The sequence below is a fragment of the Aotus nancymaae genome, unplaced genomic scaffold, assembly GCF_030222135.1.
Source record: "Aotus nancymaae isolate 86718 unplaced genomic scaffold, 86718_ANA_hifiasm-v0.15.2.pri h1tg000006l, whole genome shotgun sequence".
Classification (NCBI taxonomy): Eukaryota; Metazoa; Chordata; class Mammalia; order Primates; family Aotidae; genus Aotus; species Aotus nancymaae.
Genome location: NW_026988417.1, coordinates 84,618,103 through 84,644,346, shown reverse-complemented (window position 1 = coordinate 84,644,346; position 26,244 = coordinate 84,618,103).

Genomic DNA, 26,244 nt, shown 5'->3' with positions numbered 1-26,244 from the left:
CCAACAGCGCCTCCCATTCCCCTTGAAGAGATTGGAGGCTGCCAAGGGACAGTTCTTGGATAAGACCCCCCTGCCACCAGTCAGCAATCACCTATATGTTCAAGGAGCCGCATACCATTGACAAACTCCCCTGCTGAAGGGGCGCCTCCAGAAGGGAAGGAAAGTGGCTGATTATAATTGTCTTCTGAATGTGCAAGTTCTCACATCCTACTTCTAGCATCGGCCTTTCTGGCCTTGCTTGTCTTTTTTTTTTTCTGTTTCCCTGGAGTATAAGGGCAAATTGTATGCTGCTTCCTCAGGTTTATCCCAGATAGCTCTGGCTTTCTTGCTGCCCACAGAGGCTGGGACAGGAGAGTTGCTAAGGTGCCATGGAGTGCTCATTTAGTCACTGACAGTATAGGCAAGTTGCCCCTTTCTGGGTTTGTGGTGATGGAGGGGAGGCCAAGAGGCACAGACCAGGTCCCTGGGGTGGCTGCAGGCCGCTCAGCCTGGTACTGAGAATCCTCCTCACCGTGGGCACGTGCCTTAGTAACAGTGCCCAGAAGGTGGCCTGCTGCTTGCTGTGCTGCTGCTTTTCCTAATTCTGCCCTTCCCTGCACCCCTCCCATGTCTCAGTTAACAAACAACTCCTTGTCTTCCCTGGTTCCCTAGGGAAAGGGCTAAAAAACAGTCCACGTGTACCCCGACCTCATTATCCTAAGGTGGGCAGAGGAGTGTGGAGCAGCTTAGAGTACAGAGCTCTGGGGGAAAACCCTGCTAATAAGGGGCACTTTTCCATAGCCACATGGTAAAAGCTAACTAGGCTGAAGTGGATGAGCTCTACCAGCTGCTGTCATCTTCAGAAGGCAGATGCAGCCGTAAGGTATGTTTGTTTTGCTTTTTTATAAAATGTTCAAAAACACTGTGGCTGAGAAACTTCAAAGCAGGCACAGTGCTGCGTGTCCTCTCCTACCCTTAGCCTCTCTGTGTGGGGATAGAAAAATAATAAAAAGCCCAGTATATTTTCAGTACCTTATCTGACAGGGCTGGCTCCAGGCCTAGCTGGCCTGGAAGATAAGGGGAGTGGTTTTCTCCCAGCCTGTTACCCTCTTGCCTCCTGCCTTCACGCTTCTACACACACTTTACCCCCTGGTCATTTTCTGGCCTCTTGCTGCCACTTGTAGTCTTCCTTCTTTCCTCTCAGGGTAAGGGCAGCGACAGGTGGCTGGCTATTAAAAAGTGAGACTGCCTAAAGAGCCCAAAGCGAATGGGAGGATACTGGCCACAGCCCTACTTTCACAAGCTCACTTCTAAAACATTCCAGCTAAAGGCTAATGCAAGAAAATGGCCAGTGCCTAAGGACATTTTTAAAAGTTTTTTTTGTTTGTTTGTTTTACACACTTAAGCTAATTCAATGCAGGTTATTATCCTGGCAACTTGCAGTCACATTCTAATGACTTTCAAAGGCCAGATAGATATTATGGTAAAAATCACTTAAAATATTCATCCCTTCCTTGCCTTAGTTTAACAGGTGGGCTTTATTTTTTGCTATTTCTGTATTTTATGCACTGAGTACCTGTCTAATAACCCCTCTAAACACATACAAAAGACCATAGATTTTAAAGCTTCTCTCCTCATAAAAGAATGCCGATGTTGTGTCCAATTAGCAAGATATAACCCTGCTACTCTTTTCCTACTGTTAAGCAAGGAACAATTTCATACTCTCTTAGCTTGTGATCTTAATTGGCAAGTAGCAATGGATGACTCTATTGGTAATATCACCTTCCATTTACCAGAATCTAAGCTCCTAAACCTTTTACAAACTGTGCCTGTTAAATTTGTTTCTATTGTCTCTGAATCCTTGCTTCACGTCACTAATGTCTTTGCAGGTGGTTCAGAAAAAAACTGAAAAGAGAGCTGTAATGTGGCAAGGTGCCATGCAAAATTGGCAACACAAAATCCAGGAACATTTTAAAACTATGCAACAGATGTAGTTAGATGCCCTAATATTGGCTTTACAAACTATTCCTCACCAAAACATAAATATAGTTAGTGATTCTGCTGTGTGATATACAGTATCACTCATTTAGATCTTGCACATTTGAAGGGTGTTACTGATGAATCTCTACTAGCTTTGTTTCTTACAGTGCAAGAGCTCATCTGTGCCCATCATCACCATCTTTACATCACCCATATTCACTCTCATTCTAGGTTACCTGGTCTCTTATCAGAAGGGAATGCTCAAGCTAATGCTCTGGTATGAACACATGTGGTTTACAGACTTTTCTGCTTTTGTGTGAGCTCAAGCCGATCATGCCTTTTATCAACAGAACACTAGCAGTCTTAAACAACAGTTTCATTTGACACGTGCTCAAGCTCACATGATTATTAAAACTTGCCTTAATAGCCAACGACATTCTCTCTCTCCTCTTTCCTTAGGGATTGGTGCCAGTCCACGAGGTCTAGTGTGTAATGCTATCTGGCAAACTGATGTTACTTGTGCATGGAAATGAAACTCCTTGACCCTGAAAATGGGACAGGGAGTGGAGTGTACACAGCAGTTTGAGTGTGTACAAGGTCACAGTTGCCTCAGCAACCCACCTCAAATGACCATCTAGTGGATGTTTGTAGTTAATACAAGCCCTTTTAATAAATACTTGGTGGACAGATGCTGGGGCGGACTCTCTCGGAAGAGCAGCTACCCCATAGACACACTCAGCTGAAACTGTCTGAGTACTTCAATCTTGGCATTCACTGCAAGCTATAAGCTCTGCAATTACAAATTCGAAAACGTCTCTAATTACTCATTATCCTTTCTCTTATAAGGAGTGCTCCTGTAGGCTGATTCCCAAATACATAAAAGCTGTTAAGCAATACATAATAAATTTCAAATTTAGGTACCAGTGTATTCTTGATAGGTTAGTTAAAAGTATTTTCAAAAAGGTGACTGAATACCAAAAATCCAGATATTCATATTAACAAACTGATTAGTGAGAAAAATGTACTTCTCTTTAAAAGTTCTCTACAGAGTGAAATATTTTGAAAGTCAGCTAGAACATATATTTAATGAATATCCTCTGTTTCCCCAAGTGTAGTGAGAGGTGGGGTGGTGTAAAATGTATGTTAAAAATTTTTAGCCCACTAGTAATTTATGCTATAAAATATTACCATTCATGAAATTAATGTGGTATGTCTTTCAAGCACATGACTTATATGTATGAATCATTTCTAATGGTATCTTTTTTTCTTTCCATTTTGTAAGAGAGATGTGAATAATATTGATGAACAAAGAAAACATAGTAAGACATCATGGAAACATGTTTGTATAAGTCCTGATCATGGAATGAGTTAAGAAACAAAGGCTTTTGAGTAATGGTGATATCACAAGAGTAAGTTCAAAGTACCAGGAAGAAAGTAATTGAATTTGGCATAACTAGCTTCTATCAATAACTGTCTCTAAAACTTGGCCCTAATTTGTTACATAAATTCTATTAAAAATGTTCAAATACTTGGTTATAATCAACTCCCAAACTGCAAAAGACAGCTTTTCTCCTAGTGGTTTATTATCTAGGTTTCTCGTCTTGGGAGTAAGTTCAAGGGGTGTGGAGGGAGCTTCTAAATTGTCAGTGCTTTCAACAGCATATGCTGTCTATGTAACCCTGAGACCCTTGATGATATAGAAATTTGCATTAGAAATGTGATCAGATAAAACACCAAGCCAAATAAATAATTTAGAAAAATAAACACAAAATAAAAAAGGAATCCTACCTTTAGTTATAAGAAAAATATGTCAAACTTTTAGAGCACTAAAGTATAGTCACTCTGAATTGCTTCACTCCCAAATATATATAAAATTTTATAGTCTTATTTGATATAAGTGATGTAATTATATAACCTATTATTGATAGTATTTTTCCTTATCTGGATTTTATATAGCCAAAACCAAAAATGTTCTTGTGAGTTTGAGTTGGTTAAACAAATAAATTTGACATTGAACTATATTTCTTTCTAGGTGCACAATTCAGTTTATTTAGGATTAATAACAATTTTAAAATGTAATTGATGACAGTAACCTTTCACAGAGTGATAGGAATTAAGCTGTTATCACCACAGATTTCAGTACTTGACCCTGAACCCTGAAGAGAAGGTTACAACTGACATGGGAAAGTGTTAAGTGCTTGCACCGAAGATATATATTGCTAAGAAACAATTTTTGAGTGAGGAGTTTATATTGTATCTCTTTATAACCTGTACTAAATTCATGATTGTGACTGTCATACTTCTGGAGAGCTAAAATATTGTGGACTAGACTCTGATTACTAATACACTTCAAGTAGAATATATGTAGGGTATAGTAATATTTGTACTACCATTGTTTTCTTAGAAGAGACTACTTAGTATATAAGGTAGCTATAAAAGAAAATTATAACAATCCGTAGTTTGGAAAATGATACACAAAATATAATATGCGATCTAAGTTCTTTCTAATCAGGCATTTTCCCCTTCTTAAACCATGTGTTTTTATGGTAATAAGTGCACAAATTTGCAGAATGCAAGTGAAGCACATCGTACGACAATCCAGATTTTCTCTTATTGTCCTCTAGTACCTTCTCTCAATCTAATTTCCATTCATCTAAAATGAAAATAAAAGAGAACAATTACAAGGAATGGGAGGTCCACTTTTCTTAGCTTGTACATGTTTGTCTGTGGGTAGTTTGTTTACTATGGGGATGCCTTGCATACAAAGACAGTAGTATAAATCCTGAAAGTACTCATCCATTTTGTTAGCCGTAAAATACATAATTTCTATACAAGTGAACTTCATTTTATGAGGCTCTGCTAAATTGTAGAAATACTTTCAGAGAATACTTCTTAGAAAGTTACTGGGAAAGCTCATGTCAGCTGACAAGAGCTAAGTCAAAGCCAAGTTAAATGTTCCAGGAAGAAAGTAATTGAATTTGGCATAACTAGCTTCTATCAATAACTGTCTCTAAAACTTGGCCCTAATTTGTTACATAAATTCTATTAAAAATGTTCAAATACTTGGTTATAATCAACTTCCAAACTGCAAAAGACAGCTTTTCTCCAGGTTTATGACCCAGGTTTATGACCTAGGCATTATAAAAAGACAAATAATAGTGATGAGATTACTAATTAACACTTATATTTCATATATTACATATGTAATATAATTTCCTATATAATTAACATTATCTGAGTGCATACTATATGGCAAGCTCTGTATTAAGCAGCTATCATGTATTTTCTTACTAAATAATCTTAATTATTATATTTGTGTTAGTAGCATCCCATATTTTAAGTGAGAATAATAAAACAAAGAAGCACTAAATAATTTACAAAAACTTGAGTAAGTAGTAGAGCCAAGATTCCCAAAAGCCCATGATACTTTGGGAGGTGATACAAGATTGTCTTACAGTCAGATAGTAATTTTCAAAATTTGTGTAATAACCATAAATTTGAAAAGTTTCCACTCCCCCCCACCTCAATTGACAACTACATGTAAAACTTCAGAAAAATGGGTAAAAACATGTACTGAATATTAGGATTTTATCTCAGTGCCCCTTTTTCTCATGAAATTTTTTTCTGATTGCTAGATTCAGAATACTAATAAAACAAGAAAGATTAATAATATCTCATCAATAAAAAGCTTTAGCTAACAATATGGCTATTTCAGAAACAAAAAAAATAGAAACAGCAGCCAATTCTCAGTGGTAAAGGGGTAATGGGGACAATGACTCTTTTTTCTTTCTTTTTTTTTTGATAATTTCAATCTTATTTTAGATTCAGGGGGTACATGTGCAGGTTTGTTACATGGGCATATTGTGTAATGCTAGGTTTGGGAATAGCAAACTGTGTAGAGATTATGTTGGCTACCTCAGCTATGGAATCATCCCATGTCCCACTTCTCTCCAACTCTAGTAACCACCAGTATCTATTGTTTTCTTTTTTATGTCCGTATTTACTAGGTGTTCAGCTTCAACTTAAAAGTAAGAACATTCAATATTTGGTTTTATGTTCCTGTATTAATTTACTTAGGAAAATGGTCTCCATCTCCATCCATGTTGATGCAAAGGACATGATTTCTTTATTTACATGGCTGAATAGTATTCCGTGGTATATATGTACCATATTTTCTTTATCCAGTCCACAATTGATGGGGACCTAGGTTAATTTCATATCTTTGCTATTGTAAATAGCACTATGATGAACATAGGATTGCATGTCTTTTTGGTAGAACTTTTTTTTCCTTTGAGTATATGCCCAGTAATGGAATTGCTGTTTCAAATGGTAGCTGTTTTAAACATTCTTTGAGAAATCTCCAAACTACTTTCCATAATGCCTGAACTAATTTACATTCCCAAGAACAGTGTATAAGCGTTCCCTTTTCTCTACAGCCTCACCAGCATCTATTACTTTTTGACTTTTTAGTAGTAGCTATTCTAAGTGGTGTGAGATGGTATCTCTGTGTAATTTTGATTATTTCTCTTATGATTAGTAATATGGACCATTTTTTCATGTTTGTTGGCTACTTATGTGTTTCTTTTGAGAAGTGTCTGTTCATGTTCTTTGCCTATTTTTTAATGGGGTTATTTGGTTTTTGCTTGCTGATTTCTTTGTTTCTTATAGACTGTGGATATAAAACCTCTCTCAGAAGTATAGTGTGCAAATATGTGCTCCCATTTTGTAAGTGATCTGTTTATTCTGTTGGTAGTTTATCTGACTGTGTGGAAGCTCTTTAGTTATATCTCACTTGTCAATGTTTGTTTTTGTAGCAATTGCTTTTGGGAACTTAGCCAGAAATTCTTTGCCAAGGCCAGTGTTGAGAAGGGTACATGCTAGATTTCTTCTAGCATTTTTATTAGTTTGAAGTTTTATGTAAATCTTAAACCCACCTTGAGTCAATTTTTATATACAGTGAAATGTATGGGGTCTAGTTTCATTCTTCTGCATATGGCTATCCAGTTATCACAGTATCATATATTATACAGGGAGTTCTTCATATTGCTTGTTTTCTGTTAACTTTGCCAAAAATCAAGTGATTGTAGGTATGCAGCATTAGGTTTGTGTTCTCCATCCTGTTACATTGGTGTGTGTATACCAGGACCATGGTGTTTTGGTTATTGTAGTCTTATAGTATAGTTTTAAGTCCCTCTTCTTCAATATTTTGGAATAGTTTCAGTAAGATGACTATCTCTTCTTTGTACATCTGGTATAATTTGGCAGTGAATCCATTTGTGTAGGTCTTTTTAATTTATTTTTATTTTGGTTTTTTATTACTGATTCAATTTCAGAACTTGTTATTTATCTGTTCAGGTTTTCATGTTTTTCCTGGTTCAAATTTTGGAGGTTTTGTTTCTGGGATTTTATCCTTTTCTTCCATATTTTCTAATCTGTGTGCATAGATGTGTTTATAATATTTCTGAGTATCTTTTGTATGTCTGTGTGATTGGTTGTAATGGCATCTTTATCAATTCTGATTGAACTTCTTTGAATCTTCTCTTTTTCCCTGTTAGTTTAGCTGGTCATCTGTTGAACTTATTTATTCTTTCAACACCAAACACTTGGTTTCATTGATCTTTTGTATGGATTTTTGCATTCCAATTTCATTTAATTTATCTCTAATTTTAGTTATTGCTTTTTTTCTTCTAGCTTTGGAGTTGGTTTTATTAATTCACTTGGGAAAATGGCCTCTATCTCCATCCAGGTTACTGCAAACGACATGATTTCTTTATTTTCTGTTTCCTTTAGGTGCAATGTTAGACTAATTTGAGATCTTTCAAACATCATGACGAAGGTTATTAGCACCATAGCTTTTCATATTGACACTGCTTCAGCAGCAACCCAAAGACATTGGTAAGTGTATATTTCTCTTTTCTTTAGTTTCAAATAATTATTTAATATATGCCTTGACTTTGTTGTTTATCCAAGAGTTTTTCATGTATGGTTATGTTGTTTTGAGATATCTTCTTGAAATAATTTCTATTTTGTTGATACTGTGTTCCAAGGGTGTGCTTGCTATAGTTTGAGTTTTTTTGAATGTATTGAGACTTGCTTTATGACTGAGCATGTGGTCAATCTGAAAATATATTCCATGCGTAAATGAAAAGAATACATATTCCTTGGTTATTGGGTGTAGTATTCTGTAAACATCTATCAGGTACAATTGGTAGAGTGAATTTCTTTGTTAGTTTCTGCCTCAATGATCTGTCTAATACTGTCAGTGGAGTATTGATGTTTACAGCTATTATTCTGTGATTTTGACATCTTTCTGTAAGTTGAGAACTTTTAAAATAAACTTTGGGGCTCCAAAATTGGGGGTATATATATATATACACATACATATATATATACACACACACACACATACACACACACACACACATCTATATATATGTATATATATATATGTATATATACACATATATATATACATATGTGTGTGTGTATATATATATGATAGTATTTTTGTTGAATTGAACCCTTTATCATTATGTAGTGCCCTTCTTTTTCTTTCTCATTAGATGTTGGTTTAAAGTCTGTTTTATCTGATGTAAGCATAATGACTCTTACTTTATATTTGTTTCCATTCCCTTGGTAGATATTTTTCCATCTCTTTACTTTGAGCTTACAGGTGTCATTATATGTGAGATGAGTCTCTTGAAGACAACAGACAGTTGGGTCTTATCTTTTTATCCAGCTTAAGTGGAGGCATTGTGACCATTTACATTCAAGGTTATTATTGATATGTGAGATTTGGATTCTGTCATTGGTTTTATAGAGTCAATTTTGTGGTTGCTTTATAGTGTCTGTTGTCTACATGATTAAGCATATTTTTGTGGTAGCAGGTTTCATTCTTTCATTTTCATGTTTAGCCCTCCCTTAAGAACCTCTTGTAAAACTGGTCTAATTGTAAAAATTTCCTTATTATTTGCTTGCCTGATAAAGATTTTGTTTCCTTTTCACTTATGAGGCTTAGTTTGATGGGATATGAAATTCTCAGTTAGAAGTCCTTTTTTTTTTTAAAAGAATGCTGAAAATAGGCCCCCAATGTCTTCTGGCTTGTAATGTTTCTGCTGAGAAGTCCACAGCTAACCTGATGGGGTTTCCTTTTTACATGACCTGACCCTTCTCTGTAGATTCATTTAAGATATTTTTGTTTTGTGTTGATCTTGGTGAATCTGAGGATGATGTGCCTTGGGGATGGTCACCTTGGATATTATCTCACAGGGGTTCTCTGTATTTATTGAATTTGCATGTCATCCTCTCTAGAAAGAATGAAGAAATTTTTATAAATTATATCCCCAAATATGTTTTTCATGTTGAATACTCTTTCCTCTTCTCTCTCAGGAATACCAATGAGTTATAGATTTGGTCTCTTTATAAAATCCCGTATTTCTTGGAGGTTTTGTTCATTTTTTGAAATTTCTTATTTGAATCTGACTGAGCTGATTCGAATAACTGATCTCTGAGTTCTGAGAGTCTTTCTTCAGCTTGAGCAATTCTGTTGTTAATTTTCCTACTGACTTGTGAAATTCTTGTAGTGAACTTTTTAATTCCTGAAGTTCAATTTGGTCCTTTTATTAAAATGGTTATTTTGTATTTCAGCTCTTCTATCATTTTACTGGATTCCTTGGATTGGGTTTTGTTTTTCTCCAGGATAGTAATGAACTTTCTTGCCATACAGATTCTGAATTCTATGTCTTGTTATTTCAGTCATTTCACTCTGGTTAAGAGCCGTTGCTGGGGAGCCAGCAAACTCATTTGGAGGTAAGGGAAAATTTTGGCTTTTACAGTTCCAGAATTTGTGCACTTGTATTTTCTCATCTTTGTGTACTGATGTTCCTCTAACTTTTGAAGTTGCTGTCCTTTGGACGGGGCTTTTAGCTTTTATGTTCTTTATTTCCCTTGAGTGTTTGATTGGGGTATAATTTATGTTTAGTTGATTGGCTTCATTTCTAGATGCTTACAAAGGGATAAGGCTCAGCTTGGCACTCTAGAGCTTAGTACTGGGCCCACAGCTTTGTTCTCTGGCCCCTCAACATTGAGCACTGTGTGTGCTGGAGAGCAGGGGCTGAGGTGCTCTCTGTCTGCTGGAAACAGATGGAGTTTCTAATGGAGCATGGGCAAGAGTGCTCCAGGGATTAGGTAAATACACTCCAGCAAGGTCTTTGAAAGGCTGCAGACCAAAGTGCTCTGGGAGGGGCCTATCCACAAAAGTGCTCTGGCAGAGTGGTGGGGGTTGCCAGTGAAAGAGCTCTAGCAGGGGCCACTGTCAACAGCACTCTGGTAGGGCAGTGGGGGAGTTGTGGGCAAAAGTGCTCCAGCAGGGCAGATGAGGCTAGGCTGCAAAGAGGTGTAGCCAGTAAGGAACACAAGGGAAGGCTGGGAGAGAGGGGGGCATGAAGATTAGACTTACATTGATCCCTCAGGTAAGCCATGGCTTACTATGGCTCCCTCCATGTCCAGAAATTAACAAAGGTTAAAGACACCTAGTGGAGTGCAGAGAGCCTTGGGAAATGGATGCACACAACCATGTTCCACTGAAGCCACCACCATGACAAACCCTCTGGGCTTCACACAGATTTCAGTTCTTCTGTCTATGCCTACTTTCCAGGCAGTTCCCCCTGAAACACTTGGAAACCCTATGCAAGGTTTCCAGTTTCCTCCCACTTCAGCCCTAGTGTCTGCATTATCTCTCTGTTCACTCTCAATACCTTCTCTTAGAAGTTCTGTTCACAATATGCTGGTCTACTTGGTGTTCTGGTTTGTCTCGGTAGTAGAAGCTCTTCCTGGCTGCATCTAGTCAGCTGTCTTTAGCTTATTTTATCAGCTATTTAACTTTATGGCTGCAACATCAAAAAATACTCATGCAAAGGGATACCTGGTATTAAAAGTTCCATAATGGTCAACATTATCCATGAAACTATTATTAACAATGTCCAAGAAATGGCAACTTAGCCACAACAGTTGCAACATTTTCATGATTATATTAAGCACATGAATGAATGAACTATAAAGAAATTTTCCCTTTAAAAGCAAAAAGAGGAGTTGCCACAACATGCTCCCAAGGCACACTGATTTGGTGACTCATATTTTGGAAGATAGTGATTGTTTTTCATTGTTATATTCTAGTTTGCATCATTTCAAGTGGATTGAAAAAGATTTAAAATGATATGAAGAATAATATCATGAATACAAACTACCTTAGCCCACTGTTTTCCTCTTTCTTTATGTAATCTCCCACTTATATTTCCATTTCTTTTGGAAGGTATTAAAAATGTCTTCAGACAAAACAAAACAAAATGATGATGACCTAAAGTACAGCAATTACTAAGTAAGGGAAATATATTATTTGTCATATTAATGTGTATTTATGTGACATATAGAATAAACTTCTAATAATAAGGACACCTGTTAATTGTCAGAAATGGCACAATTACTAAAACTCTACTTACACATAATGTTGAACTTAAGAATAAATATGAAAATAAGGAATTTGATTTTTATATCTATGTAATTGTACTTTTAATGCAGTTTAATTTAATTGCATGTTATATGTTACAGTATAAAATTACTCTGTATTACATAAAAAGTTAATTTATAAAAATTTTAAAGTTTTTGAAAAAAATGACTAGAGCCAAATGAAATTCACTAAAACTTCTCTTAAATTTTAATTTTTATTCTTAATTGATTTCAGAAATTTATCCCAGCATCTTTATTTAGTCTTCAGGTCTCAAAATATTCTTTCAATCCTTTCTTTTCTCTTTCTTTCTCTTTCTTTTTTCTTTCTTTCTCTCTCTTTCTATCTTTCTTGTCTTTGTATCTTTGTTGTCTTTCTTTCTGTCTGTCTTTGTTTTCTTTTCTTTCTTTATTCTCCTTGAAGAGCAGGGTTACACCATAGTCAGTGTGCCCAGAATAGCCATATACATTTTATTTTCAAACTTGTATTGTTTGGAAATGTTTAAGTTGGAAGAATACTCTCAAGATTGATGTATTTATTTCATGAACACCCATACATATAAAAACATTAGTGTTGCCTATGAATGTATGAATTTATAAATAATACAAATACAGGAAATCCCTTATAAATGGAGAAATTTTATGTGGAAAGAACATAGGATAGGGTTAACAGAAGAAAGGAAGACAGTATCTATTGAAGACATACATTGTTTAATGACTTGAGAGAATCATTTTAGATTTGTTAACTCATAATCTTTACAATTGGCCAATGAGTTAGCCACTAGTTCATAGTTTAAATAAAAGAAACATGAGGATGATTTATAAAGAGATGACTGGTAAGTAGCATTATTTGGTCTCATGGTTCTCTGCCCATCATTGCCAATACTCTCTTTTTACACCATGGCCTCTATCTTTGTTCCAGAAGACAAGGTACAAGGTGCTTAGAAGGATATAGAGTGTATTTATATATGACATTAATAGAACCTCAAATAACTAGCATAACTATATATCAGTATGTGTTGATCCCTTTGTTTAATCCTGTAAAGAACATTATACCATTAATATCCTCATCGTACAGATGAGAAAACTGAGGCCTAGGAATGTCAAATAAATGACAGAACCTAGTTACACAATCAGATATTCTAGAATATGGGCCTGTCTTCCTTGCCTGTGATCATAGCGTCAGAATGGCCACTAACAGAGTGCATTCCAGTTCAGAACTTCTTAAACTTATATTGATGGTTTCTCTGTTAGAACTAGACATAGATCTTTGCGATAATGTAGACATTTAAAATCTCTTACTATGATCTTGTGTCAGTGACATGATGCATTGCTCCCATTCCAGATAAAAATACAGCAGTAGCAGCAGCTACTGTGGGTAGCACAGGATTATAGGATCTCGGCCTGTGACTGAGTCTATAATCACTGCTATATATAATTGGTACAACATAGCATGAGCCATTCAAATATTTCACTAATTTCTTTTTTCTTATTTATTTGCATTTTAATTTATTAGTAGTATTATTAAAGGTGAAAACATGTGTAGAAATGGAAGAAAATAAAATTGAAATCCCACATTACATTACATATAAGATTTAAATATAAATAGATGAAGGACTAAAATATCTTTATTTAAATGTGAAACAAATTAGTAAAATGCCTAGTGAACAACACTCCTCTGTTTATTGGGGCACTGTAGGAATTTTTTTTTTAAAAATCAAACATTTTCAACTTGATTTTATTAAAATTAAATTTAATAATAATATTAAAATTAATAAATAGCAATAGCTTTTCTTCAAATTATAAATTATAGTAAATGAAAATGAATCTACAAACTGGGAAAATATATTTGAAATAATCTACAAATGATTGGTATTAATAATATATAAATAACTTGTGCAACTCTGCAAAGAATTAATGCAATGGGAAAATTGGTAAATAATATATATTGTCTTCCACCTTTATATAAGAGACACTATGGCACATTAACAGATACTCTTACTTATTAAAAATCAAGAAGATTTCCACCTGGAAATCTTCTTGATTTTTAATAAGTAAGAGTAAACCATCATTCTCAGCCAACTGACACAAGAACAGAAAATCAAACACAGCATGTTCTCACTCATAGGTCGGTGTTGAACAATGAGAACACACAGACACAGGGAGGGGAGCACTACACACTGGGGTCTGTTGGGGGGAAATAGGGGAGGGACAGCGGGGGGTGGGGATGTGGGGAGAGATAGCATGGGGAGAAATGCCAGATATAGGTGAAGGGGAGGAAGGCAGCAAATCACACTGCCATGTGTGTACCTATGCAACAATCTTGCATGTGCTTCACATGTACCCCAAAACCTAAAATACAATTTTAAAAAAGTTAAATAATAATAATAATAACAACATATTGTATATTTCAAAAGAGTTAAAGAAGTTTTTATATTTTCTATTCTCACCACAAATAAGATAAATATTTGAGATGATTGATATGTTAATTAACCTGTTTTGTTCATTCTACAATGCATATATGCATAAAATATGTTGTATTACAAAAAAAAAATGATTTCCTTAAATTTAGAAAACAAAACATTAAAGAACTAGCAATGTTTCAAACAAAGTCAAAAAAAAAAAAAATCAAGAAGATACAAATTAATACCATGGTTAAGATACCATCTCTAACATCATTGGCCACAATTGAGGAGTCCGACAACATTAAGTTTTCTCAAAAAATATGGATAAAGAAGATCTCTTATAAATTGCTATTTTCAAATATAAATTGATATCATTACTTTGGAGAAATAGTTGCTTATAAGATTCAACAATCAAATTCCCTCTTAACTGACATTGATTCCCAGGCATATACTCAATAAAATTATTTCACTTGTATACTAGGAAACACAAACAAAAATACTCGAAACAACAGTATTCACACCAGGAAGATTCCATATATGTGGTACCTTTTAAAATAATTTGAATATAAAGATTGGCATTAAATATAAGACAAAACATTTTTTAAATTAAATAAATTATAATTCCAAATTTGGATTGTTTCTAACATGGACAAGTAAAAGTTGAGATTAGCAGAAGAAGTTATTTTAAGTTCTTATCACTGTTCTTTTTTTCCAAGCTTGGTGTAATTTCCAATGTGGCATATCAGCTGTACCTTTCAGAGGTTATTCAAAGATCTTACCAGGCTAGAGTTTAGAGTTTCTGGGTGGTGTACTTATGGATGTGAAGACAGTGTGGCAATTCCTCAAGGACCTAGAAATAGAAATTCCATTTGGCCCAGCAATCCCATTACTGGGTATATATTGAAAGGATTATAAATCGTTCTACTATAAGGACACATGCACACAAATGTTCATTGCAGCACTATTTACAATAGCAAAGACCTGGAACCAACCCAAATGCCCATCAATGATAGACAGGACAGGGAAAATGTGGCACATATACACCATGGAATATTATGCAGCCATCAAAAACGATGAGTTCGTGTCCTCTGTAGGGACATGGATGAACCTGGAAACCATCATTCTCAGCAAACTGACACAAGAACAGAAAATCAAACACCGCATGTTCTCACTCATAGGTGGATGTTGAACAATCAGAACACATGGACACAGGGAGGGGAGCATCACACACTGGGGTCTGTTGGGGGGAAATAGGAGAGGGACAGTGGGGGGTGGGGAGTTGGAGAGAGATAGCATGGGGAGAAATGCCAGATATAGGTGATGGGGAGGAAGGCAGGAAATCACACTGCCATGTGTGCACCTATGCAACAATCTTGCATTTTCTTCACATGTACCCCAAAACCTAAAATGCAATAAAAAAAATTAAAAAAATAAATAAATCAAATAAAATGAAGTACAAATGCATTCTTAAGTTGAGTTCTCCCAAAAATAGACCTTGAGTCTAAGATTTGAAAAGACTGTATAGTTCCAGCTACTCAGGAGGCTGAGGCAGGAGAATCGCTTGAACCTGAGAGGTGGAGATTGTGGTGAGCCGAGATTGTGGTGAGCCAAGATTGTGCCACTGCACTCCAGCCTGGGCAACTGAGAGAGACTCTGTCTCAAAAAAAAAAAAAAAAATGATTTGAAAAGACATTGCTATTTAGAAGGTAATCCCAAGAAGCACCAGCATGGGATTGGGACAGTAGGATAGGGAAGGAAAATTAGCTAAAATTGGTGTATTCATGAATAGATTACCTCTATGGGAAACTGTGTATTAGTCCCACTATCTACTTCATGGAGTAGACACATCCCAGAGTTGTTCCAAACTGTCCAAATGTATGTATAGCCAACACTGGCACAGGATTGCATTTGATATCATTTACTCTAAAATTCGAGCTGCACCACATGCAGCAAATCTTTCTTATGTGCCTAGAGAAATCCCTCAGGTAAAGAGTTATAAGGCCTTGATGTGAGAAGCCATCAGCTTCCAATAAACAGTGGGTATTGAACATTGGGGAGATATGAGTCACATACCAGTAACATCTACTATGGTTCACTTCTTGCATCTCTAAAATATACATTTGCTACACATTAAATTCCTTCTTTTCTCCCTGATTCTTCAAGGTTGCGATCAGTCAAAATTTCCAAATTTTGAGTTTGGACAAGCTGTATTCATCACTGTTACACTTGTTTCTGAGGTTATAATTGATAGACATAAACTCTGTTCTTTATCATGTATTCTGGAGTCTAGTGAATAGGACAAGTTGGATTCATTACTATCACACTTGTTTCTGAGGTTATAATCCATAGTTATACTTTCTGTTCTCTGTCATGCTTTCTGGAGTCCATTCATCTTTGGTCAGCATTTGTGCTAGTTTACAGTCACTACCTAATGAAATAACCTATTGTATCGTCGAGGTGTCTGAGCCTTTTGGATACTGTGCTCTTCTCTGGTTGATTACTGTAATTACCCATTTGTATTCCTATCATCAGTGATGGAAGCATAAAGAGAAGCCCAAATTAATTTCTTGAGCTTACATCAGACTCCTTCCTGTTTCCATTATATAGCAACCACTCTATTCTCTCATGATAGTCAGGGTCAATTAATCATGCCAGCATAGTAAATCTTTTCTTTTCTTGCCAATCTACCTTATGAAGAGCTCAAATTGACCAGGCCTGAGTTACACTTTTAGGTTTAGAACCCTTTTTATGTTACCTGGAAGAAGTACTGCTCCCATCACTGGAAACCAGGAATTTGAATCATTACAAGCCTAAAGTTTTACAGATTGAAAACACAACTTTCCCAAATGTTACACTAGTAAAGTTAGTAAAAAAGACCACTTTTACTTCATAGACTAATATATTTATTAACACAGCTATTGCTGTATACTCTTGTTCTTCTTAGATTCAAACAGCTTTTAATTTGCTTTCTAATATCAATTGAAAATCAAAAGCATTGACCAAGTAGATTCATATCAAGAACTAGGTGCTGCATTATTGATTATTCAAATAAAGAAACCATGTCCAGCTTTATAGCAGCAATTAGAGTTACCACTTGTTTAAATTTATAGAATTCCACCATAGATTTACATAAGCATTCGATTTTTGCTTAGTCTGGTTAATTAAATGGGAATATAATGAAGATAACTAACTTTGTATTATTTGGGTCTTTGAAAGTGGTATTAATTTCTGTCATTCTACTCAGGATGCTACATTGCATGTTGTTTACAATCTTGGCTGGGGATTGCATGGGCAGGCAATCTCACACACCTCTGCTTGTTCTTTCCTATCACAATGTCTACAGATGCACAAGTTAGGGAACTGGTGTGATAATGCCAGCTATTGACTATGTACATCATAATTATTCACTCAGGACACTGAGAAATGGCTGCAGAGTGTCTCTATGGACCCATTGGATCCAGGGTAAGATGGACTTCTGCCAGAACTCCATTTTCACCTCACCTCTCACCTGAGGTCATGACGGTGTCTTGTGTCCCCTGGTTTCAGTGTCAGCACACAACCCATACATATCCAATGGCTTTTAAATAATCTGAGTATTCTCCTTTTCCTAATCTGGTAGTTTAAGGATTAGCTGTTGCATATACGCACTATAGCTTTTACCTCCCCTTCTATTGTAGGTCTCTGGATCAGAGACAATGCTCAGGCCTGAAAACTCTCTTAGTGACAGTGATTTTCTGACTGCCACCAGTCATCTGCTCAACTGGTTTTGATTATTTTTAGCTATGAGTCAAGTAATACAACACTTTAATTGACAGTTCATATATGTTATCCCTAGAAACACCATGGTATATTAGCCATTGCCTCAAATCCCTGAGGATCAAGACCACCTTCTTGCTATTACATCACTGCTGCCCACACAGTTATTACATGAACCTTACATGTGATGGATAAATGTTATCACCTGGCCTCTGTTATTTCAGAATCCTATCATCCATGTTTGACAGTAAAGAACCCAATATGATAGCAATACCTCTTAACATCGCATTGCTCTCTAAAAGGCAGTCAATCCTCAATGTCTTAGTGATGCTAGAACCCCACACTAGAATATTTCTTATTAATTTAGTGGATGGAAGTATCTCTTAGACTTCCCCAAAGATCATAGCCAGCTGATACTTTCTTTGGTCTCACTTAACTGATCTATTTGAGCATTCTCTATCCTAGAAATTATTTGACCTGTTTCTCAATATGCTACCTAGACAGTTACAGTGTCTCAATTTCCTGTAAATCACTGTTTCCAGTTTTTGTAGATCATTCTTCCAGTGTATTAGGACAGCTCCAGGAATTCTTGCTGTAAATGTACACTCAGTCACAAAACAGTACCTCTATATTACTAAACTTCTCCCTATGTGGTAATGTATTCTGCATTTTTGTCCCAATTCCCTCAATAACCATTGCCATATGCTCAATCCTGTGAGTACCTTTTAGTCAGATTCTGCAGATCTTTTGTGAATGAATTATTTCTTCTCTTAGAAGGACCATGTTGATAACTGACCTTAGCTATTCATCTTAGCAGGATGTGGAGGAACTGGCAGACATTGAGGAGATCAAACATGGGCTATTTTCTTAAGGACCTCTTTTCCTAAACCAGATTCCTTATAGAGGGACCTGAACGCTCAAGATTGTCAAGTGTTTGCACTCTAGTATTTATTCTGGTCTCAGGATAGTATTATTTCCCAGAGGACCTGGGCTTATAAATCTGGAGCTGTGATTGTAGTTTCTTTTGTAACTCAGACACCATTACAATCAAATCTTGTGCCTGAGTTTTAGTAGAGTCTACCCTTCTATTTAATTCAAATTCTTTTTAAAGAATTTAAAAAGAATTCTATTACAAATTATTTTTCAATCCTTTCATAGAGAACTTTTTACTTTTATGCTGTCCCCTGAATTGATATTTGCCTCATCTGAGCCTATATTTTTCTTCTACTATAGCAGTTAACAACAACAAGTTTATATTCAGTTCTCCTAAATATAATTGCCTCCATGTTTTTTCCAACAGTTAAAGCTACTTGAGTAATCCAGTGCATTCTCTTCCACCAGTACCCTATCCCAATCCAACACAAATGGAAGTCTTAGTAAGCCTTAGTAATTAAGAAGCTGCAGCTCTCAAGGTTGTTATAACCCCAGTAATCCTCAGTAAAAGTGTCCTTGTTGAATATGGCTGATGATTCATACAATTCTAGAATTCCATCCCATGTACTTCCTGAAAGCTTACGTCCAGTAACAACTGTCTTAGTTACATGCTCCTGTACCTTGAGAATATCATCATGCAGAGAGTAACTGATGCTTTCAGAGGCAAGCTATTTACAAGAACTACAAAGGTCAGTGTTGAAGGATGTAAGTGGGGTGCCTGCAGTGATTGCTACATATGGCTTCAATGACCTTGTATATTTCATGAAGGACTATGTGATCTAATTCTGCAAAATTAAAGTACAAAATAAAAATAGTCTAGAAAATAGCATTCAGATATTTTGTAACAACATTTTTGACGACACTTAAAGATGGGACTAGGGATCAGAATTGTATAGATTGTCAGCTTTCGTTTAGCTACTTGGAAAAGATACCAATATTTACTTCAAAAACTGCTGCTTCCACAATGTACATAGCACAGTTAATTCAAAGTGAATAAATAGCCAGTTTGAAATTTCAATTTTCCTGTTCTTTTATGGGTTCTGTTTAGGTATTTTCTTCCAAAAATTTTAACCACAACATCAAAGAGTTATTCTTTTTCCAGTATATTTAGCCAGCTCAAATGGATTTAAGGCTACACTATAAAAAATAACTGCAATCCAAGAAGAATGTATTTTTCCAGATTCTTGCATGATCAACATAATTCTTTTAGCATGTTAGGGTATCTGGTGTTTCCAGGATTTTTGCAATGATACCTGCAGTAAAAACCTATTTAACAACACAGAAAAGTAGGGGAAAAAATGATGCCTCCTCCAGAAATCCACAATAGGTTTTCAGCAAGCAAAATATTCTTCATTGTAATTTCACATTGTAATCAAGGCAACATACTTTCCAAACTATAGAAAGATCAGTTGGAAACTGAAGTCATTATTTTTCATGTACTTTTAAAAGAAGAAGGGAGAAAAAGATAGAGTCAGTACATGTGATTCAGGTGTTAAAATGTTTCCTGATCACTGATCCTATATATTAGTCTTTTTCTTCTTTTGACTTCAGTTTTTAACTTTGCCTTCAACTTCTCCCCAATTATTTCAATTATATCTATGGTATTACATAATGATTTATTTTTCTCCCAAATGTATTCTCTCTGTGATTCACTATTTTAATGCCTGAAAATACTGTTGCTAACCAAGCCAGTGGCTAAGAAAGTCTTATAAAAATAGATTCCTCATCTTTTAAAACATTTATTGAGTCTTAACACCACTTTATTGAATCCTAAGGAAATTATACTTTATGAATTTAGTTGTAACTCTTTTTAAGAAAAAAATTTTGAGTTTAAATTTTTTTTTTTTTTTAGATTGTTGGATTTCTGTTTGGTAAATTTTACCTGTGTATCTTCTTTGTAATGAGTAGGAAACTTGTTTTCTGTGTACTTTGTTGCTGTGCATAATAAAGTAAAATTTGACACTGACTTGTCTTAAATTATATTTTACTCTCCTTTATAACTGTATCAGTTAGAAATTTAGAGGCTTCATTACCAATAAACAAATACGTAAAGCTTAAAAATGTACTGATCCATTATGTTACCTAAAAATAATATATTTGCTGATTTTCTATTAAATAAAAGTGTTAGAAGATATTTTGGAATAGTATATTAAATAAAGACCTGGCTTAGAATACTTTTACTGGAGAAACGAAACTAATGATAAACTTCACAGTAGATGATCAGAGTCCTAATTTTGGAGTCTAGAATGAGGCAATACCTCTCATCTGTTAAAATTATTATTTTTAGACAGCTATATTAGTTGCCAACAATGTAGTATAAAATTATAAGTGATGTATTTCCTTAGGTCATTTCCTCCATATAAGATATTGAATGTCTCTTCTAGATCTATCTGGCAACTAGACAACAGTTAAGTTAGCAATAGGGTTCCCCCAAACCTTTCTTTTGTAAAAAGAGTAAAACATCAGCAAACTCAAGTTTCCTGTGTGGTATAATAATAATTACTTAATTATTTATTAATAAAAATTATTATATTTTGAATGTCTGTCACCTCAATTTTACTACCATGATCATTGTAAAGCAGAACTGTCCCATTCTCCCCTGCATATGTATCCAGGAAGATAAATGGTATGACTTGGGAGTAGTAGAAACCTTTTATGAGGGGACCCTGGGTCCTATACCCTTTTATGCATAGTCTTAGGTAATATTCTGGGCCTTTGGCTATGTTACTAAATGTCAGCAACAGATGGCAATAGTTTCAGCAGGAATTTATTTGTAGATTAGGAGAATGCTACAGCTTTCAAAACAAAATAAATTGATTATTTAAAATCAACAAGATAATTAATAGACATCAAAATGACAGGAAATCTTTGCAAGAAACAATGGTGTCCTTTTAACTTGCTTTCTTTCCAATAACTTTTAAAGATACAATAACTCTAGTAAAAGTAATTATTTTTTGGGTTCTCACTATATGTTACTTAGAAGTCTAGTACACCAAGATTTTCACACATGCCTGAAAACTGTCACATGAGATGCTTATTAAAAATATGGTTTCCTGTGCCTTTTCTGACTATCTGAATTACACTCTCCAGGAGACAATTTAACAATCTCTATTTTTAACAAGGGCACTTGGTATACTTTGTCATCCGGTAATTTTGCAGAATACTGCATTAGACTATATGATTCAAGTGACTAGAGACCATTTTCTGCCCATAGTAAGTGCTCAATTGTACCTTAGAATGAATATTAAGACATATAGTTCCTTTTCCCCGGCTAATACTGCTTCTAATTAAACATTACCTACATAAGTAGTGATTGGCAACTATAAGCTGCAGTAGAACAATTCTGAATTTTTAACTTTTATTCTGTCTATTGAATGATATTTAGACTCTGTGAGGACATTCAACTGGGAATTAAGCTCTAGTCTTTACCACTACCCCTCCAATATATATTTTCTTTAATTTAACTCTTATTTTAAGTTCAGGGCTACATATGCAAATTTGTTATATAGGTAAACTTGTGTCGTGGGGTTTGTTGTACAGACAATTTTATCACCCAGGCATTAAGCCTAACACCCATTGGTTATTTTTCCTGATCCTCTCCCTCCTCTTACACTCAATCCTGTGATAGGACTGTGCACTGCTTCCCTCCTGTGTTCTCACCTTTCAGCTCCCACTTATAAGGAAAAACATGCGGCATTCTGTTTTGATTTGCATTTCTCTAATGACCAGTGATGTTGAGCTTTTTTATACACGATTGTTGACTGCATGTATGTCTTCTTTTGAAAAGTATCTGTTCATGTCCTTTACCCACTTTTTAATGTTTTTTTCTTTTCCTTGTAAATTTGTTTAAGTTCCCCTGGGTGTGGTGGCTCAGGCCTATAATTCCAGCACTTTGGGAGGCTGAAGTGGGTGGATCACTTGAGGTCAGGAGTTTGAGGCCAGCCTGGCCAACAATGTGAAACCCTGTCTCTACTAAAAATACAAAAATTAGCCAGGTGTGGTGGCACATGCTTATAAGCTTAGCTACTGGGGAGGCTGAGGCATGAGAATCACTTGAACCTGGGAGGCAGAGGCTGCAGTGAGCTGAGATCATGCCACTGAACTCCAGCTTGGGCAGCAGAGTGAGACTCCATCTGAAAAAATAAAATAAAATTTGTATACGTTCCTTACAGATTCTAAATATTACACCTTTGTCAGATGCATAGTTTGCAAAATTTTTCTCTTGTTCTGTCAGTTGTCTATTTACTCTGTTGATAGTTTCCCTTGCTCTGCAGACACTCTTTAGTTTAATTTGATCCATTTGTCTCTTTTCATTTTTGTTGCAATTGCTTTTGCTGTCTTTGTTATGAAACTTTTGCCTGTGCCTATGTCCAGAATGGTATTGCATAGGTTATCTTCTAGGGTTTTTATAGTTTCGGGTTTTACATTTAAGTCTTTAATCCATCTTGAGTTAATTTTTATATATGGTGTGAGGAAAGGGTCCAGTTTCAATCTTCTGAATGTGGCTAGTCAGTTATGCCAGCACCATTTATTGAATATGGTGTCTCATTCCCATTGCTTGTTTTTGTGAGCTTTGTCGAAGATCTGATAGTTGTAGGTATTTGGCCTCATTTCTGGGTTGTCTTTTCTGTTCCATTGGTCTGTGTGCCTGTTTTTGCACCAGCACCATGCTCTTTTGGTTAATGTAGCCCTGTAGTATAGTTAGAAGTCACATAGTGTGATGCCTAAAGCTTTGTTCTTTTTGCATAGGATTGCCTCGGGTTCTTTTTGGGTTTCATATGAATTTTAAAATAGTTCTTTTTTTCTAGTTCTGTGAAGAATCTCATTGATAGTTTAATAAGAATAGCATTAAATCTATAAATTGCTCTGGGCAGTATGGTCATTTTCACGATGTTGAGTTTTCCTATCTATGCGCATAAAATGTTTTTTCCATTTGTTTGTGTCCTCTCTGATTTCTTTGAGCAGTGTTTTGTAGTTCTATTTGTAGACATCATTAACCTCCCTGGTTAGCTGTATTCCTAGGTATTTTATTTTTTTTGTCTGGCAATTGTAAATGGGATTGTATTCGTGATTTGACTCTTACCTTGACTGTTATTGGTGTATAAGAGTGCTAGTAATTAAAAACCAATGTATCTTTATTTTACAGTATTGCCTCAAGGTTTTTTCCATTTATATTATTTATTTATTTTATATCCTTAGCTTAGTTTTTTTCAGCTTAAGTGAGAAATTCCTGTACTTAATTTAAACACTGAGATGAAGATTAAATAAGATTAAATAATAGCATACATAGTACATGAACTTCAAAAAGTATTCATTCATAAGCTGTTCTTGCAATGAGAATTACTTACTAATTCTGTCATCTACAAAGTGGCATAACCCTCAACAAATGCTAGAATCTGGGCTATTATTTCACAAGTTTCTTCAAGGAATATTGCCTTTAAAAATATAAGAAAACAATTGTAAACAGTTAAACAGTGAAGTATTCTATAGAGGATGTCAACTTGAAAAATTCCAACCCATTCTCAAATAATTTTCATGACAGAACAATATTGTCAATACCTGGTTTGACTTTGAAAAGTTGGATCATCTGCCTCTTAAATCTTCCATATAAACATAGGTAACTACAATAAACCTAGTCTTAGTATAGCACGACATTTTCTTAGCCATCTGTTATATTTACATAACCAGAGTCCAGGATGTTCCCAGGTGCTCTACAACTTAATCAAGTACTCTATTTACACAGTCATGTATTCACTGGCAGCAGCCTCTAGTGAGGAAGTTTACTCTGCTAAATCTATCAATTGGTCCTAGATACTAGCCAATCAGTTAATAAAACTGGAATGCTAGCCCAGAGAGGAACATCTTGAAGTTCCAGTGACTGCCTTAATATAGTCTTCTAAAATGCTCAAATTGACTAATTCCTTCATTTGTTATTATTATTATTATTTCAGTCTCAGAACAATTTGAGATTATAAAGATTCAACCAAAGAAGTTGTATACCAAAGTGAAGAGACAGTCCCTTCCCTGAGATCATTTAAAACCAATAAAAACCTTACTGAAAGTTGCTCTTTTTAAATTACCACCACTTTCCAAATAATTTTAGTGATTAAATGCTCATTTCCAAAAAACAAAAACATTTGTGATCTAAGTTCTAATTAAAACAATTGCTGTACTTACTGCTGAGTTGATGTATGCATATATATGTACTTTTATACTTGTATACATATATATTATATATTTAATATTGTATTTTATTTCTATATAATTTATATTAGGGATGTTAATTAATATTAATAATACGTGTGTTTAATACATATTTGGTATGCATATATATTTCAAAGTAGTACAGCATTAGTACTTATCTCTTAATAAACATTGTATTCTACATGAAAGATATTAGAGAATTCAGTTAAGTACTCCTCCTCCACTCCTACTCCCAGACCTAGATCTGTGTGTGTGTTTTCTTCCAAGCAGGACATTAAAATTAAAAATGATCATAAAGACAAAGAACAAAAATTGAGTTACTTCAATTTTATCATTATACGGTACCACTTGGATTTTTTTAATTAATCAACTTTACTTTTAGAATAATTTTAGATTTGCAGAAAACAATTGAGCAGATAGTACAGATAGTTCTGATATGAGCCACTCCCCTACAGTTTCCCCTATTACTAATCTGGTATTAGTGTGGTACCTTTGTTATAATTAATGAACAAATATGGACTGATTATTATTAACTAAATTTTATAGTTTCATTAAGTTTCACCCTTTGTGTTATAAAGTTCTATGGGTTTTGATAGATGCATAATGTCATGTATTAACTGTTACAGTATCAAACAAAATAGTTTTTCTCCCTGACCTAAAAATCCTTGTTTTTCACCTATTAAGGCCAACATCTGCTGCCTGGGCAAGCAGTGTTTTTTTTTTTTTTTTTTTTTTTACTTTCTCTTACAACAGTATTACATTTTCAGATTTTTATATAGTTAGCATCATACTGTATGTAGCCTTTTCAGATTGCCTTCTTTCACTTACCAGTTTTCATTTATGGTTCTTCCATCTTTTAATGGCTTCAAGCTCACTTTTTATTGCTGAATAATATTTCATTGCACGGATGTATTACTGTTTGTTTCTCCACTAACCTTTGAAGAGAGTATTTATTGATTCAATTTTGGGCAATATTATAAATAAAGATGCCCTAAACATTCATGTCAGTTTTTTGTGTGTGTGTGTGGTAATAAATTTTCAACTAATTTGGATAAATATCTAGGAGCAAAAGGCTTGGATCTTATAGTAAGACTATGCTTAGCTTTGTGGGAAAAAAAAAAAAAAAAAAAAGCTACTCAGGAGGCTGAGGCAGGAAAATTGCCTGAACTCAGGAGGCAGAGGTTGCAGTGAGCTGAGATCGCACCATTGCACTCCAGCCTGGGTAACAAGAGCGAAACTCTGTCTCAAAAAAAAAAAAAAAAGAAAAAAAAACTGCTAAACTGTCTTCTAATGTGGCTTAGCCACTTGGCATTCTCAACAGCCTTGAAAAAATTCTCTGTGGTTTCTCATTCTCATCAACATTTAATATTTACAGTTTTAATTTTTTTTAATTTTTGCCATTTTAAGGGGTGCACAGTGGTATTTCATTGCTGTTTAGTTTGCAATTGCTTAATAACATATGATGCACCTTTTCTTATGCTTATTT